The sequence below is a fragment of the Aotus nancymaae genome, unplaced genomic scaffold (genome assembly GCF_030222135.1).
Source record: "Aotus nancymaae isolate 86718 unplaced genomic scaffold, 86718_ANA_hifiasm-v0.15.2.pri h1tg000029l, whole genome shotgun sequence".
Lineage (NCBI taxonomy): Eukaryota > Metazoa > Chordata > Mammalia > Primates > Aotidae > Aotus > Aotus nancymaae.
Window position 1 is genome coordinate 63,679,127 of NW_026988442.1, and position 20,701 is coordinate 63,699,827.

The 20,701-nt window shown below is 37.1% G+C and overlaps 1 protein-coding gene and 1 pseudogene across 6 annotated transcripts in view; one reads left to right on the forward strand and one right to left on the reverse strand.

Annotated features, from left to right (window-relative positions):
* MBD5 (methyl-CpG binding domain protein 5) overlaps positions 1 to 20,701 on the reverse strand; it is a 471,066-nt gene that overhangs the window by 205,690 nt on the left and 244,675 nt on the right. The window lies entirely within an intron of this gene.
* LOC105720485 (ubiquitin carboxyl-terminal hydrolase 12-like) lies at positions 15,076 to 16,170 on the forward strand (annotated as a pseudogene).

Here is a 20,701-nt window from a genome sequence, read left to right on the forward strand (position 1 = left end):
CATTCATAAAGAAGAGATTTTTCTACCCAAAATTTTATATCCAGCCAAATTAAGCTTCATAAGCAAATGAGAAATAAAATCCTTTATAGACAAGCAAATGCTGAGAGATTTTGTCACCATCAGACCTGCCTTACAAGAGCTCCTGAAGGAAGCACTAAATATGGAAAGGAAAAACTGGTTCCAGCCACTGCAAAAACATACCAAATTGTAAAGTCCATTGACACTGTGAAGAAACTGCATCAAATAATGAGCAAAATAACCAGTTATCATCATAATGATAGGATAAATTCACACACAACAATATTAACCATAAATGTAAACAGCCTAAATGCCTCATTTGAAAGACACAGATTGGCAAATTGGATAGAGTCAAGACCATTGGTGTGCTGTATTCAGGAGACTCATCTCCCATACAAAGACACAAATAGGTTCAAAATAAAGGGATGGAGGAGTATTTACTAAGCAAATGAAAAGAAAAGAAAAAGCAGGGGTTGCAATCCTAGTCTCTGATAAAATAGAATTTAAACCAACAAAGATCAAAAAACACAATGAAGGGTATTACATAATGGTAAAGGGATCAATGCAACAAGAAGAGCTAACTATCCTGAATATATATGCACCCAATATGGGAGCACTCAGATTCATAAAGTTCTTAGAGACCTACAAAGAGACTTAGACTCCCAAACAATAATAGTGGGAGACTTTAACATCCCACTGTCAATACTAGACAGATCAACGAGACAGAAAATTAACAAGGATATTCAGGACTTGAACTCAGCTCTGGGCCAAGCAGAACTAATAGACATCTACAGAACTCTCCACACCAAATCAACAGAATATACATCCTCCTCAGCACCACACCACATTTATTCTAAAATTGATCACATAATTGGAAGTAAAACACTCCTCAGCAAATGCAAAAGAACAGAAATCATAACAAACAGTCTCTCAGACCACAGCACAATCAAATTAGAACTTAGGATTAAGATACTCACTCAAAACCACACAACTACATGGAAACTGAACAACCTGTTCCTAAATGACTGCTGGATAAATAATGAAACGAAGGCAGAAATAAAGATGTTCTTTGAAACCAACGAGAATGAAGATACAAGGTACCAGAATCTCTGGGACATATTTAAAGCAGTGTCTAGAGGGAAATTTATAGCACTAAATGCCCACAAGTAAAAGCAGGAAAGATCTAAAATCTAAACCCTAACATCGCAATGAAAAGAACTAGAGGAGCAAGAACAAACAAATTCAAAAGCTAGCAGAAGACAAGAAATAACTACGAACAGAGCAGAACTGAAGGAGATAGAGACAGGAAAAAACCTTCAAAAAAAAAATCAATGAATCTAGGGCTGGTTTTTTGAAAAGATCAACAAAATAGATAGACTGCTCATGAACTGAACAGATGTGATAAAAAATAATAAAGGGGATATCACCACTGATCCCACAGAAATACAAACTACCATCAGAGAATACTATAAACACCCTTATGCAAATAAACTAGAAAATCTAGAAGAAATGGATAAATTCTTGGACACTTACAACCTCCCAAGACTAAATGAGGAAGAAGTCGAATCCCTGAATAGATCAATAACAAGGTCTGAAATTAAGGCAGCAATTGATAGCCTATCAACTAAAAAATGTCCAGGACCAGATGAGTACACAGCCAAATTCTACCAGAGGTACAAGGAGGAGCTGGTACCATTCCTTCTTAAACTATTCCAAACAATAAAAAAGAGGGCATCTGCCCTAACTTGTTTTATGAGGCCAACATCATCCTGATACCAAAATCTGGCAGAGACACAACTAAAAAAGAAAATTTCAGGCTAATATCCCTGATGAACATCCTCGCAAAAATCCTCAATAAAATATTGGTAAACCGAATTCAACAGCACATCAAAAAGCTTATCCATCGCAATGAAGTCAACTTCATTACTGAGATGCAAGGCTGGTTCAACATACGCAAATCAATAAATGTAATCCATCACATAAACACAACCAAAGACAAAAACCACATGATTATCTCAATAGATGCAGAGAAGGCCTTCAACAAAATTAAACACCACTTTATGCCTAAAAACTCTCAATAAACTAGGTATTGATGGAATGTATCTCAAAATAATAAGAGCTATTTATGACAAGCCCACAGTCAATATCATACTGAATGGGCAAAAACTGGAAGCATTCCCTTTGAAAACTGGCACAAGACAAAGATGCCCTCTCTTGCCAATCCTATGCAACATAGTATTGGAAGTTCTGGGTATTCAGTTAGGAAAAGAGAAAGTCAAATTGTCTCTAATTGCAGATAACATGACGGTATGTTTAGAAGATCCCATTATCTAAGCCCAAAATCTCCTTAAGCTGATAAGCAACTTCAGCAAAGTCTCCGGATATAAAATCAATGTGCAAAAATCACAAGCATTCCTATACACCAATAACAGACAAACAGAGAGCCAAATTGTGAGTGAACTCCCATTCACAATTGCTACAAAGAGAATAAAATACCTAGGAATACAACTTACAAGGATGTTAAGGACCCCTTCAAGGAGAACTAATAACCACTGCTCAAGGAAATAAGAGGACACAACAGATGGAAAAACATTCCATGCTCATAGTTAGGAAGAATCAATATCATGATAATGGCCATACTGCCCAAAGTAATTTATAGATTCAATGCTATCCCCATCAAGCTACCACTGACTTTCTTCACAGAATTGGAAAAAAAAAAAAACCACCTTAAATTTCATATGGAACCAGAAAAGAGCCCACATAGCCAGGACAAATCTAAGCAAAAAAACAAAACAAAACAAAACCCAAAAACTAAAACAAAACAAAGCAAAAACAAAGCTGGAGGCCTCACACTACCTGGCTTCAAACTATGCTACAAGGCTGCAGTAATCGAAACAGCATGGTACTGGTACCAAAACAGAGATATAGACCAAAGAAACAGAACAGAGGCCTCAGAAATAATGCCACACATCTAAAATCATCTGATCTTGGACAAACCTGACAAAAACAAGCAATGGAGAAAGGATTCCCTATTTAATAAATGGTGTTGGGAAAACTGGCTAGCCATATGCAGAAAACTGAAACTTGATCCCTACCTTACATCTTATACAAAAATTAACTCCAGATGGATTAAAGATTTAAACATAAGACCTAACACCATAAAAACCCTAGAAGAAAAACTAGGCAATACCATTCAGGACATAGGCATGGGCAAGGACTTCATGACTAAGACACCAAAAGCAATGGCAACAAAAGCCAAAGAGACAGATGGGATCCAATTAAACTTAAGAGCTTCTGCACAGCAAAAGAACTATCATCAGAGTGAACAAGCAACCTACAGAATGAAAGAAAATTTTTGCAACCTACCCATCTGACAAAGGGCTAACATCCAGAATCTACAAAGTACTTAAGCAAATTTACAAGAAAAAAACAAATAACCCTATCAAAAAGTGGGTGAAAGATATTAACAGACACTTCTCAAAAGGAAATATTTATGAAGCCAACAAACATATGTAAAAAAGCTTATCATCACTGGTCATTACAGAAATGCAAATCAAAACCCAAATGAGATACCATCTGACGCCAGTTAGAATGGTGATCCTTAAAAAATCTGGAGACAACAGATGCTGGAGAAGATTTGGAGAAATAGGGATACTTTACACTGTTGCTGGGAGTGTAAATTAGTTCAATTGTGGAAGACAGTGTGGTGATTCCTGAAGGATCTAGAACCAGAAATACCATTTGACCCTGCAATTCCATTACTAGTATATACCCAAAGAATTATAAATCATTCTATTATAAAGACACATGCACATGTATGTTTATTGCGGCATTGTTCACAATAGCAAAGACTTGGAACCAACCCAAATGCCCATCAATGATAGACTGGATAAGGAAAATGTGGCATATATACACCATGGAGTACTATGCAGCCATAAAAAGGATGAGGTCATGTCCTTTGCAGGAACATGGATGAAGCTGGAAACCAGCATTCTCAGCAAACAAACACAAGAACAGAAAACCAAACACCACATGTTCTCACTCATAAGTAGGAGTTGAACAATGAGAACACATTGCCACAGGGAGGGGAACATCACACACCAGGGCCTGTTGGGGTTTGAGGGGCTAGGGAAGGGATAGTATTGGGAGAAATACCTAATGTAGATGACAGAGTGATGGATGCAACAGACCACCATGGCATGTGTATAATTATGTAGAAAACCTGCACGTTCTGCACATGTACCCCAGAACTTAAAGTATAGTAATAATAATAATAATAAAAGAGCTCATAATTTACTGATGAAAAGCTAGAATTAGGTTTTCTCTTTGTTAAAATAATACAGTTTTCTAGTCTGTTTTCTATTACTTAAAAAACTAAAGTCTTAGCAAATTTAAAAGACCTAAGGTTTGTTTCTAACAACTATATAAATTTCTGTATTTGTCTGTAAAACCTTATTTAATTACTTTGGTAAAATAAATAAGTATTGTTTCACAGTGACCTGTGATCCCATTTAATCAAGTGCTCCAACTTTTAACATTTTTGACAAAGTTCCCAAAATCAAATCCTAAATGCTCTAATCTTGTAAAAAGAAAGATGTTACACTAAGTAGGTGTATTTGACATGTTAAATCACATGAGAAGGACTGTTAAGTAAAATGTGATGTTTAAGCTTATTTATTTTCTATTTGTATGAGTATATGTCATTGATACAAGCATTCCAGAAATTGTTTAAAGTTCACAGGTCTTTGTCAATACCCTCTTTGTCTGGTTATTATTGTTGTGTGTCACAGAAACAAGCAAATTTTCTTTTCAAATAAATTCTTATCAGATCCTTAGAAGTTGATCGGTTCAGAAAACTACTAATTCAAGATCTAGCAGAACAAAAATTAATTACATGAGAGTGAATGAACTAATTTTTATGAGTTTTTGTTTGAAACATTGCTGGTTGTTTATTGTTTTGTTTTCCATATTTAAAGAAACCTTTTTCTGTTAAACTATCTATAACTCACAACAATGTTATAGATTATACCTTTATGTTAAACAAAATGAAACGTTTTGTTTTCTCCCTGCCTAATCTCTCCAAAACATGGATACCATTATTGAGTATTATCATTTTTATGGCACTATAGTTCCTTGTATAAATTCAATAAGAATATGTTTTTATTATAGGAGGACCGAACTGGAAACATTGATCATATTACCAAGGCTTTGACTGGAATGGCATATTTAAGAATGAAGTACACAGAATCAGATATGACCAAACAGATTTAAGAAAGTAGAGTCAACTTTATAACCCAATGCTCACAAAGCCTTCTTGAGATACCAGCCTGGTACCTGGCTTACAGGGTTCCCAATGTTACAACTGAATCAATTGAATACTAAAAGTCTCTTCCTGGAAGGTCCAGGAACCTCAAGATACCTTGGCAACCCAGAGAAGAGAGGAATTCACCGAAATCTGTAGGTATTATAGGTGGCGAAGTCTAGTGGTGAGTTATTGGCTTGACATCCTAGCCTGGGTTTTAAAAGTTTAATCTGACATTCCTTATGAAAGGTTCACACAAAGCAAATTTTAAAAGGCCTAGTGTGATCAATTACCATGCTTGCTATGCTTTTTGAAATAATCAGGCCAAATCTAATGGCACCAGATTTATTTTGTAATGAAAAATTAAAATGGGGGCTATTGTAAAAAGTTTTGTTTCAGTGGAAAACTAAAGTGCACCTGTTATTAGATTCTAGCTCTGTTCATTGTCTTTGAGGTTTTGTTATATACTTGTAAATTGGACTGGATCCAGAATTCTTCTAGTTTCCTTTGATATCTGGCTACAACTGTCCAAACTAACATTCTAATTTTTCTCCCATCCTTCTGCTTTGGCATCACTAAGAATGAAAACTGCCATTTTCTCAACGATCTGCAAGCTGAAGCTGGACAACTGGACGCGAACCTCAAACAAATTACCATAACAGATTGTGTGCAGGTGACCATCATGCCTGCTGCTGTTTGGGCCCCTCTGAAAGTTCACCTGATGTCATCACTGAACACATTCAAACTGCAAACCAGGAAATTTGTGGGGTTGCTTCTGTCACCTTGAATGGACATTTTAAAGATGCTTTGAGCCCAATACCCAGAAATCTTCTTGACTGGCTGCCCTCTGGACACAGAAACTGGGTTTGTAGACGTTAATCTTGGTTTTTCTTTTTCTGTTTCATAGAAATACCCCTCATTAAATGCCTGATTGTTCATACCATCCAGCAGATATCCTCTACCAAATGAGAAATGGACTTTTATTATTCAAAGAAAAGAAGACTGACTCTTCTTTCCTTTGAACAAGATGGAGGATCGACAAAAATTCTCTCTGACTAAACATTAGTCAGGCTCCTCTGAATCCTCCTCTTAACAAGGCCTCAATCTTGGGCTCCATCCTTAGTCTAGTGACTCTGTTTAGCCCACTTTAAGCAAGCACCCTGCTGGATCAGTTTAGCAAAAATCTTCCATTCTTGACATCTGATCAAATAGCCTGCCTTTTAAAATAATCCTGTGAAGTCAGTTTAGCCAGAATTCCCCTTACTGCTGATGTTTCCTTTCAGTAATTTTCCATCCACTGACCCCACTCAGCTCCTTGGTTATAGACACCTACTGCCCTTATTGGAGTTAGAGTTGGGCCCCATCTCTGTCTGCCACTGCAGTCCCCAATGCATTAGTCACTTGAACAAAGTCTTCCTTATTATCTTATCAAATATCATGCATAATTTTTTTCTTTAACATAGTCCAGAATGGTAGCTATTAGAATGAAAAGAAGCTTGAAAAGCTTTGTTAATGATGTTGGTATTTCAACTAATTTTGCAACCCACAATGTACTAGAATTGATTCAGTGATACTAGATTTTTTTTATATTGAGAAACAGTTTGCTTCTGGTTAAGTACTGACTCTTGTGCCAGAAGGCTTGGAATTAAATTTTGGCTCAGGTACTTACTTACTGTGGAACTTTTGTGCAAATTGCTTAACTGTTGTGTGCCTCCATTTCCTCACCTATTTGTTAATGTTAATATTACCTATTTAATTGGATTTCTTTGAGGAATAAATGAATTAATATATGTAAAACACTTAAAGCAATGCCTGGGTACAGTAAATACTATTTAAGGCTAGCTGCTATTATTATTATTACTACTTATACTGACTCTCATCTTTCCTGAGATTTCAGACTCCTAGGAATCAGGGAGCTCTGGAGTGTGGCTGTATGGCTGTGGAAAATCTCTGAACCCTGGAATATCAGCTGAGATATTGATGAGGGCATTGAAGGTTGGCTCAGTTCATCAACCTTAGGCTTTGAGGTCATTTGTACTCTATTGTCCCTTCATAATTTTATAGGTTTCTTTTGAACTTGATAATCTCTATTAAAAATGTCCACATCAAGTGTTTCTGACATCTAATAAAATTACATTTATTTGATGAAAGTAAATATTTTCTGTTACAAATAATTTTTGGTAAGAAAAAAGAAAAAAATGGTATTCAAATATATTCAGAGTGAGCAAACTATATTTGCAACATACTGTATGTTGTGATATATTACAATCCACTGGTAGGTTTGATTAGGTTGAACCACATGAAATTGCCCATAGTCAATCATTTTTGACTCACAAAAATGACAGATCTTTTCAAATTGTTAAACCTAGTATTTCCTAAAATTTACTTTAGATAAAGAATATGTGCTTTTATTTTTTCTTAATCATATTCTACATTTTTCTTTTTTTGTCAGTTAAAATAACTAAGAAATGATGTGGATAGATAAGGCCAAGAATAGCAAACAAAATCATTCTTAAATAAAATAACACTCTGGAACTGGAAAACTCCCTTTGTCTTTGTGTTTAACTTCTAATTCTTCCTCTTGCTCCCTGCTGTGCTATTGTGGTAAGCCCGCTGGCCTGACATGTAACCATACAGACTTTTCCCTACCAACTTTGCATATATTAGCAACCAAGTGCTGTGTCTTTGTTTAGAATATTGCTTTTTTAAAGTATGCTTAGAAAGATTTTCTGTCAATGCAAACTTATTCTTCAGAAGCTTAAAGGGCTTGACTATACTAATTAATGAAACAACAAATTGTTTGATTTACTACTGAATGCCTTTTGTAATGATTTGCTGGATTTACTAAAATTCAGAAGGTTTCATTTATTAAAAACCAGTAGCAGCTCTAATTATTTTGCTGGCCATTTGCAATCCAGCCATCTGTAATCATCATTTCACTTTATGAGACCAACTAAAAATACAAATATCTTCAAATTTTATTTTTGAATAGCTCTTCAAATAAAGATATATGATATATATAAGATACAATATATAATGTATATAATATGATATAATAAAACATAAATGTTTTAGTGTGTTATATCATTTTACTTTTCATTTTAGTTTGAAAAGAGTAAGATGAAAGCAACCATGCTTTCAAAATAAAACAGACGCCTGGGCAAGAAAGAGAGACCCTATCTCTAAAAAAATTAAAGAAGATTAGCCAGGTAGGGTGGTGCATTGTAGTCCCAGCTACTCAGGAGACTGAGGTGGATCACTTGAGCTCCGGGAGTTGAGGCTGGAGTGAGCTATGACAGCGCCACTGCACTCTAGCTTGGGTGACAGAGTAAGAAAACTGCAAAAAATAAACAAACAAAAACCCCAAACAGAATTGCCTTGACTATTTGGATAGAAAAATAATCCAAATCTAAGTTACACATTTACATGAAATTAAATGGACTTGATAAAAGTTTAAGTCTCTTCAGCAGAACATTGACTTAAAAAATTAAGTCTCTATTAGCAAGAGCTATTAATAACAGCAAGATCATGGAGAAAATATTGCTCTAGCCTGTTCTGTGTCTTAGGTAGCTTTAAAGGTTAAAATAAAAGGCTTTTGATGGGGAGGGAAAGTCTTCATTCCAGATTGCTCTAAAAGGAAAAAGTTAACATTAATAGAAGGATATGGTCTAGAAGCAGTGATCACTTGGAACAATACAGAACTTCTTAACACTATGAGCAAATCACAAATCCAGCCAAAATCACCAGTATTTTCCCACCTCCAATCTATTCTTCATGTCCACAGCAAGAGGATTTTTTTTCAAAATATGAATCTCAGCATAATATCTGTTAGTTATAAAGACTCAATAGCTTTATGTTATTCTTGAACTTAAAAATATCTTCACATGATCTTATACAGCTAGTATTGTTACAGAAGGTAGTCAGACATGAGCAGGGCAGGAGAGGACCCCCTACCCCAAACAAGAATGTCAGACAACCATCAGGTGATGGTCTGGTGGACGGTCTGTTGCGCTAAAATTATAATTGGTCACAGCTGGTGCCAGGGAAAGGCAGTCTCCCAAAAGATAGAATCACTTGAAACTGGTGATCACCAGCTTCCTGATAAGATTTCAGGAGTTAGGCAAGTGGGCTCAAGCATGTACACTAAGAGGCGAAATGGCAGAGTTTAACTGGTATATGACCTCCTTCTAAGAACACTTGGCTGGTAAGGAAAGAATGGTTCAAGTGAGCATGTGTACAACTCCAGTAGATACACTATGCATACAGCCCCTCCCAGGTGCTGGCAGGTTGCTGCTCATGAGGACAGCCCACCCCAAGGGAAGAATCAGGGGAAAAGGGATGTAATTCCCCAGAAACATGCCGACATATAAAATCCCAAGTCAAAGGTCAAACCGTGCACTGATTGTCAAATCACCTGCTTGGCCCTCTTCCAAGTGTACTTTCCTTCCTCCTCTAAAGATTTTTAATAAACTTTCATTCCTGCTCTAAAACTTGCCTCAGTCTCTCACTCTGCTCTTATGCCTCTTGGTTGAATTCTTTCTTCTGAGGAGGCAAGAACTGAGGTTGTTGCAAACCCGTATGATTCACCCCTGCTAACAGTATGATCCAGTTACTTAATTCCTCTAACAACTTTCTACCCATTGACGCTCTTCACCAGTTACTTTACTTTATCTTCCAGACATACTGTCCCTTTAGTATGAAGAGTATCTTCTATGTTCCTCCCTGGTACCTTCTATCTTCCTTCTCTCTACATAGGCTCCTACTATGTTTTTCTGCCTAGAATGTGCTTTTTTTCCTTCTTGACTCAGTTAACTCATATTCTATTGGCAATTAACTATAAGATAGTATGGTTTATTGCTCTATTGGCTTATGAATGAAGTGCCATGGGGGTACAGATGTGTCCCTCCAACTTAGTTATCAGCAATAGAAACCAACTTGTAATTTCAGCAGAAAATACATTTATTAAAGGATAGGGAGAAGCTAACAGAATTCTTCAGGAGGCTATAGAACCAGCTTTGGAAGTTACCCAACCAGGCAAGGAGCGTGCAGCATGCAATGCTACTGTCTGGAAGCTGCAGGATAGATGTTGCCACTATAATAACTTTTCTGTTATATTTGGAAACTGGAAGTAGCTGCTACTGCTACTTCAGAAATGTAGACTCCAGAAATGGAGTCTGTAGTCTATGATTTTTTTCATGTCTCTAATTTTTGTTTCAAAGTCTGTGGTGAGTATGCATGATTGGCAGTCCTGTTTATGGACTTATGCCCAATGTGTAAGGGAGGCTGGGAGAGTAAGAGTTGGCATTTTAAGCCTGTAAGATAGAAAATATCTCTGATTCCGAAGGTAGGGTACTCCCTAAACCCAAAAAGAGAGCTCTAATACTAATTAGCCAAGAATAACAAATAACAAATAGCTTAGGAATACAGAGAGAATTGAGAAAAACTTTTCAAGGAAGGTAATATTTTAGTTGTGTCTAGTTTTTCTTTTTTCTTTTTTTTTGTTAAGCAACACTTTGCCAAGCACAGTGAAAGCAAGTGATGATAGGGAGGACACTGCAGGGTGAGAGAGAATAGCAATGGTTCTTAAGTAGCTTTAGAAGAGCTTTTTAAAAAACAATCCTCAAGGCCAGGCACAATGGCTCACATCTGTAATCCCAGCACTTTGGGAGGCCGAGGCAGGTAGATCATACGTCAGGAGTTCGAGATCAGCCTGGCCAACATGAAACCCCATCTCTACTAAAAATACAAAAAGTTAGCTGGGCATGGTGGTGGGCGCTTGTCATCCCAGCTACTCAGGAGGCTGAGGCAGGAGAATTGCTTGAACCCAGGAGGCGGAGGTTACAGTGAGCTGAGATGGCGCCATTGTACTCCTGCTTGGGCAACAAGAGCAAAACGCCATTTCAAAATAAATAAATAAATAAAAATCCCCAAATGTAGTCACTTATTCAATAGGTGTGGACTAGGTCCCTGATATCTCACATTATTATCAGGATATTCTGTGATAATCATTTGGTTAAGTATCTGTGAAAGCAAAAGCACTGACACATAAAATAGATGGTCTGCTTGAGAGAAAACTGTGTTTTTGGCCCAGTATAAATGGAGCTCAGGAGATCAGAGATAAGGCAAGAAAGCAAACTATGGGCAAATATAAAAGATTATGACTAACTTCCTGAAGCATTTAATAGGTATTCTACAGGCCCTCAGACGTTTTTGAAAATGGAGATAATACATAATAGAAACTTGTTAACTCTGCATGTGGGTAAAATATAACATGACATTTCAGAGAACAAAATAGGAAATGACTGGATATCGGTTATTAAAACAAAACACCCAAGGAAATGGAATAAAACTGAACCATATATATATATATATATATATAGTATGCAGGTACTTGAAGGCTTAATCAAGCAATAGATCCAGAAGTTCGGTCCTTCATTTTTCTCAGGTGAATTAGAACAGAGCATTAGTAGTCAATGAACTTTTGGAGAGAATAGGGGGTTGCAGGAGCAAAGTAGAATTTCTAAAATTCCAAACAACTTCAGACAAAAGTTCTTTAAAGAAAGTTCTTTAGGCCGGGCATGGTGGCACATTCTTATAATCCCAGCACTTGTGGAGGCTGAGGCAGGTGGATTACATGAGGCCAGGAGTTTAAGACCAGCTTGACCAACATGGAGAAACCCTGTTTTTACTAAAAATATAAAAATTAGCCGGGTGTGGTGGTGAAATCCCAGCTACTTAGAAGCCTAAGGCAGAAGAATCACTTGAACCTGGGAGACAGAGGTTGCTGTGAGCCAAGATCATGCCACTGAACTCCAGCCTGGGTGACAGAGCAAGACTATTTAAAAAAAAATTGTTTAAAGGACAGAGCAAAGCCCATCTTCTGCCGGGAGGCTCTGGGAAGAAACTGCTAGAGAATCAAAAGAGCCTGGCTTGGCCCGGCATATTCTGGATTAATGGGGGGTTCATCTTCTCTTGCATGAAGGAGAAAGTTTCCCCATCCTTGCTTTGTCACATTGGGTTTGGAGGCAGTAGCATGACTACAGCTGAGATTGACTGTAACCCAGAATTGCTTATTCTCTTTCCTTGTATATGACCTGCAGAATGTCATGTATATAAACAGGTATACTTATGTTAGGTTGTGCCTATTCATACATGTTGGCACTAAGTCTATACATACAATATTGATATATGAGGATGTTGTAATTTACTGACCTGTAGTGTACAAAGTGGTTTATGGCATGATGCTGATTTCTAGAGCTATAAGCAATACATTGATAAATCATAAATCATATAGTAATAAAGTTCCTTCTGAGAAGAAGAGAGAGGTTTATGGGATACTGTCCAAAAGATAATAGCCCAGACTTACTTCTGGAATGGATGAGGAGTGAGGTAATCCCCAGAGAAACAATCATAACTGGTAAAAAATTATAAAAATACAATCATTTAAAATCTCTGAAAATTGTCTTAAGGGCAGACAGCCAATGAAGAAACATTTATGCAAGACGATTTATTAACTGTTGGGAAGAACAATGAGAGTCACTGGCACTTGAGTCACAACCTACTCCCTTCCTCACTTCCACTAACCAGCTCAGCAGGACACAGGCTCCACTTCAGGTAGGTGTGGCCAAGAATATAGAGTTCCCCTTGTCCCTACCTCCCAGCCAAGGGCTCTGACACCTCCCATGAAGAGGCAAGCCATCAACGTTTCTCATGACCCCAGCTATGTATTGCAGATGTAAAATTCCACTCAAGTACAGTTGAGAGGCCAGGGGTTCCCTTTCTGCACCTTTACCCACAGAGCAAAAGTTCTCTTCCAGGTGAGGTAGACTGAGACCACAAGCTTAAAGCATTCATGCACCAGGTCACTCTTAGAGCACAGGTTCCATGCTGGGAGATGCAAGCCAAGAAGATTAGAGGCTATTCCTCTGCACACTGCTCTGCTCATAAAACAGGGATGCCACTGTCAGAAAAGTGGGCGGCTGTCCTAACCTTAGCTTCAGACTAGTGGCTCAAAGATTTTAACCAGGGGGAGGAGAATGTCATAAGAACAAAGAACTCCAAAGCTCTCCTCAAGAGAACTGACTTATTGAGAATAGAGTGTGGGAGAGTTCAAGCCTAAGGGTACTTTTGAAACAATGAAGATTTTGATAGTAAGCAAGAAGAGGCTAGTATCTCCATGAGAGAAATAAGCTAAGTGGTAGGTCATCTTGGTGAACAATAGGAAGTGACTGGATATCAGTTATTAAACAAAACAGAAAAACACTCCCAAGAACATGAAGCTTTTTACCAGAGAGAATCAAAGAGACAGCTAAGAACAGTCCTCCTGGCGTTAGTACAAACTTCAAAGAATGGCCCGAAAACTAGTTCAGTATAGGGGACAGAATTTAATTAGAACAGACTGTAGAGAATTTGTTCCCTGGGGTATTATTGGAAATAATAGAGCACTACCCCCACAATTTGAAGAGCTTAACAGGTAGGTGTGATACCAATGGAAGCAAACAGCATAACAGATCAGGGAAAGAGATAGTCAAAGAGAGTCCATCATAGCTACTGTCATCCCAGGAGGACTATATGCATGGGAAAGGCTGGGCACTCTGAAGAGTAACATCAGAAGCTTTACACAGGCGGTGAATAGGCTTTGTCAAAGTAGACCAGGGAAGTCACTAAATGAATAAACAGGCCAACAACAATGACAAGTACTGAGGACTAATATTCAGAATTGCTACAATATGCTATCTAGAAATTCCAATTTTCAAAAAATATTATAAGAAATGCAAAGAGGCCAGACACATTAACACACCTGTAATCCCAACACATTGGGAGGCTGAGGAGAGTAGATCACTTGAAGTCAGGAGTTCCAGACCAGCCTGGCCAACATGGTGAAACCCTGTCTCTACTAAAAATACCAAAATGAAAATAAAAAAATAAAATAATTAGCCAGGTGTTGTGGCAGGTGCTTGTAATCCCAGCTATTTGGGAGGCTGAGGCACTCGGGATGTGGAGGATGCAGTGAGCTGAGATTGTGCCACTGTACTCCAGTACAGCCTGGGCAACAGAGCAAGACTCTGTCTCCAAAAAAAAAAAAGAGAGAGACATGCAAAGAAACAAGAAAGTTTAGCTCATATACAGGAAAAAAAAGTGAAGTGAAACTGCTTGTGAGAGGACCCAGATGTCAGACTAAACAGACCAAAGACTTTAAAGTAGCCATTATAAATATAATATATTCAGGCCTGGCACAGTGGCTCATGCCTGTAATCCCAGCACTTTTGGAGGCCAAGGTGGGTGGATCACCTGAGGTCAGCAGTTCAAGACCAGCCTGGTCAACATGGCACAACCTCATCTCTACTGAAAATACAAAAATTAGCTGGGCGTGGTGGCGGGCACCTGTAATTGCAGCTACTCAGGAGCTGAGGCAGGAGAATTGCTTGAACCCAGAAGGTGGAGGTTGCAGTGAGCCGAGATCATGCCACTGCACTCCAGCTTGGGGATAGAGTGAGACTCCATCTCCAAAAAAGAAAAAGAAAAATATATATATATATGTATAATATATTCGAAGAACTAAAGCAAACTATGCTTAAAGAATGAAAGTAGATTATAATATTTTAACAGATCTACAATATTAATAAAGGGACAGAAATTATGAAAAAATATTGAGCAATGGTGGCCTGGCAGGTTTGGTGTGTGGGTTTGTGGCCCATGGTTTGCAATGCATGTGGGTGGCCTGGCTTCTCTCCTCCCCTGCCTCCATCTGTACCATGAGTGCCAATGCTTCAGCATCAGAGAAAGAGATTGGCTCAGAACAGTTTCCAGTCAATGAGTACTATTTTGGTTTAGTCAATTTTAGGAATACCTGCAATGGACACTTTTGGGTTAGTCAATTTGGGGAGTATGTGCATATGTGCAATTTTGGGAATTTAGCTCTTCATGCACTTTATTTTTATCATCCATTTCAGGAAAATGTTCTAGCACACAAGACAATCTAGGAAGAAGGAAAATTTCAATGTGCTCAGCAACTTTCTTCCATAGTGTAGCCACACAGAAGGAAAAGGTTGAAGTAGCATCTCCTGAGAAGTTCAAAACAAGATTAGAGAAAGAAAATGAGCTTTTCTGCATGCAACAAGATGCCCATGGATTCTTAAATTATCTACTAAATACAATTGCTGATGTTTTACAAGAAGAAAGAAGGCAGGATAAACAAAATGATCGCTTACCAAATGGTAATATTGATACTGAAAATAACAACAGCACTCCAGACACAATGTAGGTTCATGAAATTTTTCAGGAACAATTAACTAATAAAACCAGATGTCTTACTTGTGAAACTATAACAGCAAAGATGAAGATTTTAAGGAACTTCCTGTGATGTAGAACAAAACGTATCAGTTATTCACTGTTAAGTGTTTTTAGCAAGACAGAAACTCTATGAAGTGAATACAAACATTACTGTGAAGAGTGTTGTAGCAAACAGGAAGCACACAAATGAATGAAAGCTTAAAAACCGCCCATGATTTCAGCTCTACATCTGAAAAGATTTAAATATGTGGATTAACTTCACTGATGTACAAAACTTTCTTACTAGGTAGTTTTTCATTTAGAACTTTGTCTGTGTAACACTTCAGATGATGCAACCAATCCAGACAGAATGCAGGGCCTTGTTGGTATTATGATTCACTGTGGAAGTGGTCACAGGTGAGGCCATTATATTGTAATAGTTAAGAAATCAAGATTTCTGCTTGTCGTTTGATGACATTGTAGAAAAAAAATTAATTGCACAAGTTACTAAAGAATTCTATGGATTGAAATCAGGTATCTTGAAGAATTCAGAGTCTGGTTACATTCTGGTCTGTTAGTCTCAGAACTGAGTGGGGACTATGAGGAGGACATGCTTTCTGCCTTATTTGTTTTCTGGTTATTTTGGAAAGAATCAATCACTAATTTTTCAAGAAAATAAAATGCAGGGAACTCAAAATCCACTAACACTCTTCGCACACAATAAAGCAAAGTCTATAGATTTTAAAAAAAGAGCCAAGTGGCAATTCTGAATGGAAATATATAATACAATGAAATATGACATTCATTAGAGGGACTCAATCATAGATTTCAGTTGGCAGAATAAAGAATGAGTGAACATGATGATAGACTGATAGATATTATACACAAAAGAATGAAGAAAAAATAATGTAGTAAACAGAATAGAGCCTCAGAGAAATGTGGGACACCACTAAACACAGCAGCATATGCATAAGAGAAGTACCAGAAGGGATGAAAGAAAGAAACAAAAATAATATTCAAAAAAATAATGGCTGGAAACTTCCAAAACTTGATGAAAATTCATTAACTGATCTATTGAAGAAGCTCAACAAATTCCAAGTAGGATGAGGACAGAGAGAATCATACTCAGACAGGTCAAAGTGAAAATATTCAAGGGAGAGAAAATCTCAGATGCAGTAAGAGAAAAATAATTTGTCACGTGTGAGGGAAGCTCAGAAAGATCAGTGGCTGACTTCTCTTCAGAAACAATGAAAACCAGAAGGCAGTAGGATGATATAAACCAAGTGCTGACAAGAAAAAAAAAAACAACTTGTTACTTAAAAATCTTAATTCTGGGCTGGACATGGTGGCTTACACCTGTAATTCCAGCACTTTGGGAGGCCAAGATGGGTGGATCACTGGAGGCCAGGAGTTTCAGACCAGCTTTGGCAACATAATGAGACCCTGTCTCTACTAAAGATGCAAAAAAATCATCTGGGCGTGGTGGCATGTGGCTGTAATGCCAGCTACTCAGGAGGCTAAGGCACGAGAATCCCTTGAACCCAGGAGGTAGAGGTTGCAGCAAGCCAAGATTGCACTGCTGTACTCCAGCTTGGGCAATGCAGCCAGCTCTATTTCCAAAAAAACAAAACAAAAAAACTTCATTTGGGCGAAACTCTATTTTAAAAATGAAAGTGAAATAAGTATCTTCCCAAATAAACTGAAACTGAGAAAATTTATTGGTAACACAAGTAATACTAAAGAAACTTCCTCAAGAACCTAGTTGATAATTGGACATCCAGAAAACAAAAAGGGGCAGAAGTAAAAGTAATTATAAATGATACAATGAATGCATATTGCTTCTCCTTTTTTCCTTAATTGACTGAAAAAGAAATTGTACAAAACAATATTGTAGGATAAAGTACTGTTGGGCCTATCACATATAGAAATATATCTGACAATAATAACATATAGGAGCACAGAATAAGCATGTGACAAAATCTAACACCTCTTCATGTTAAAAATATTCAACAAACAAGAAGTAGAAGGGCACTTCCTCAACCATTAAAGGGCATTTATGAAAAAATCCACAGTTCGTATCATACTTAATCATGAATGAATGCATATTTCCCCCCCTCCCCAGATAAGAAACAAAAAATGTCCAGTCTTGCCACTTCTATTCAACATTATACTGCAAACTCTATCCAAGGAAACAAAACAAGAAAACGAAATAAAAGGCACCCAGATTGGAAAAGAATAAGATACAGGTAAGACTGTATCTATTAAGATGTTTTCATAGGTACATAGTAGGTATATGCATTTATGGGGTACGTGGGATGTTTTGATACAAGTAGGCAATATGAAATAAGCACATCATAGAGACTGACTGGGGTATCCATCCCCTCAAACATACATTTATCCTTTGAGATATAAACAATTACATTCTTTTAAGTTATTTTAAAATACACAAGTTATTATTAACTATAGTCACTCTACTGTGCTATCACAATAGTAGATTTTATTCATTCTTTATGTTTTTTTGTACCTATTAGCCATCCCCACCTCCCCCTAAGCCCCTGTACTAGTCTTCCCGGTCTCTGGCAACCATAGCCTCATAGCTGGGACTATGGACACATGCCACCATGCCTGGCTAATTTGTTTTTTTTGAGGCAAGGTTTCACTGTGTTGCCCAGGCTGGTCTTGAATTCCTGGGCTCAAGCGATCTGCCTGATTTTGGCCTCTCAAAGTGTTGGGATTAGAGGTATGAGCCACATTGCACCCAGTCAATTATTTTGTTTGATTCCACAAATGAGTGAGAGCATGCATTATTTGTGCCCGGCTTATTTCACTTAGCATAACGATCCCCAGTTCCATCTGTGTTGTTGCAAATGATTGGATCCTATTCTTTTTTACGGTTGAAGAGTACTCCTCTGTGTATATGTACTGCATTTTCTATATCCATTCATCTGTTGATGAACACTTAGCTTGCTTCTGAATCTCTAGCTATTGTAAACAGTGCTGCAACAAACATGGGAGTGCATAGATATCTCTTCAATATGCTGATTTCCTTTCTTTCGGGTATATACTCAGCAGTGATATTGCTGGATCATATGGTAGCTCTATTTTTAATTTTTAAGGGAGGCTCCAGACTGCAGTCCACAGTGGCTGTACTAACTTGCACTCCCACCAACATTGTAGGAGGGCTCTCTTTTCTCCACATCCTTGCTAGCATTTGTTATTGCCTATCTTTTGGATATAGGCCACTTTAATTGGGGTGAGAGGATATCTCATTGTAGTCTTGATTTGCATTTCTGATGATTAATGATTGAGCACCCTTTCATATACCTGTTTGCTATTTGTATGTCTTCTTTTGAGAAATGTCTATTCAAATCTTTTGTTCATTTTTAAATTGGATTGTCATATTTTTTTCCCTGTAAAGTTGTTTGAGCTCCTTACATATTCTGGTTATTAATCCCTTGTCAGATAGGTAGTTTGCAAATAGTTTCTCCCATTCCGTTTGTTGTCCCTTCACTTTCTTAATTGTTTCCTTTGTTGTGCAGAAGCTTTCTAACTTGGTGTGATCCCATTTGTCTATTTTTACTTTGGTTGCCTGTGCTCATGGAGTGTTGACATATATTTGCCCAGATCATTGTCCTGGAGAGCTGCCCCAATGTTTTCTTGTAGTAACTTCATAGTTTGAGGTCTTAGATGTAAGTCTTTAATGTATTTTGATTTGATTTTTGTACATGGTGAGAGACAGGGGTCTAGTTTCATTCTTTCGCATATGAATATTGAGTTTTCCCAGCACTAATTATTCAAAGGCTATCTTTCCCCCAGCATATGCTTCTGGCGCTTTTGTCAAAAATGAGTTCACTCTAGGTGTGTGGATTTGTTTCTAGGTTCTCAATTCTGTTTCACTAGTCTATGTGTCTGTTTTTATGCCAGACTCTATGTATGTAAAACATACAGTCATTAGTACCATGCTGTTTTGGGTTGCTGTAATTCTGTAAAACATCAGTCATTAGTACCACGCTGTTTTGGGTTGCTATAATTCTGTAGTATATTTGAAGTCAGGTAATGTGATTCCTCCAGTTTTGTTCTTTAGCTTAGAACAGCTTTGGTTATTTTGGACATTTTGTGATTCCATATAAATTTTAGGATTGTTTCTTCCATTTCTGTGAAGAATATCATTGGTATTTTGATAGGCATTACACTGATTTTATATCTAAGAAAGCGAAAGGAATGTTCTAAAATATCTATAAAAATTAACAAGTGCAGCAAGATTGCAGGATACAAGATCAATATGCCAAAATCAATCATCTTTTGCCATTGACTCAATGTAAAAAAAAAATCAGTTATTTTCTCTAAACTGGCAATGAATAGTCTGAAATGAAATAATAAGACAATTCCATCTAAAATTGCACTAAAAAATTAAAATATTTGTGAATAAATTTAACAAAAGAAGATTAAACGTACACTTTAAAAACTACAAAATATCAGTGAAAGAAACTAAAGAAGACTTAAATGAATACAAAGACATCTCATGTTCATGGATCTGAGCTCCAGTATTGTTAAGATAATAAGATTCTCCAAATTGATTTACTGATTAAATGTAATCTCAATCAAAATCCCAGCTGGCTTTGTTGTAAAAATTGGTAAGTTGATCTTAAAATTCACATGGAAATTGATGGAATGTAGAATAGCTTAAACACACCATTTTAAAAAACAAGAAGAAATTTGGAGGACTCTTACTTCCTTATTTCAAATTTATCCAGGCTACAGTAATTAAGATAGTTTGGTACCTACAAAAAGATAGACACATACAAATCAATGGAATAGACATGACAGATAAATAACAGCATGTATTGACGAAGAAGAGCAGAAACTGTAACCCTCATACACTCTTGGTAGGACTGTAAATGGTGCAGCTGTTTTAGAAAACAGCCTGACAGTCTCTCAAATGTTAAACATAAAGTTAATACATGACTCAGTAATTCTATGCCTACTTATTTAACAAAGAGCAATGAAAACATATATGCACATAAAAACTTGTACACAAATAGTTATAGTATTATTATTCATAATAGCTACAAAGTAGAAACAACTCAAATATTCATCAACTGATGAATA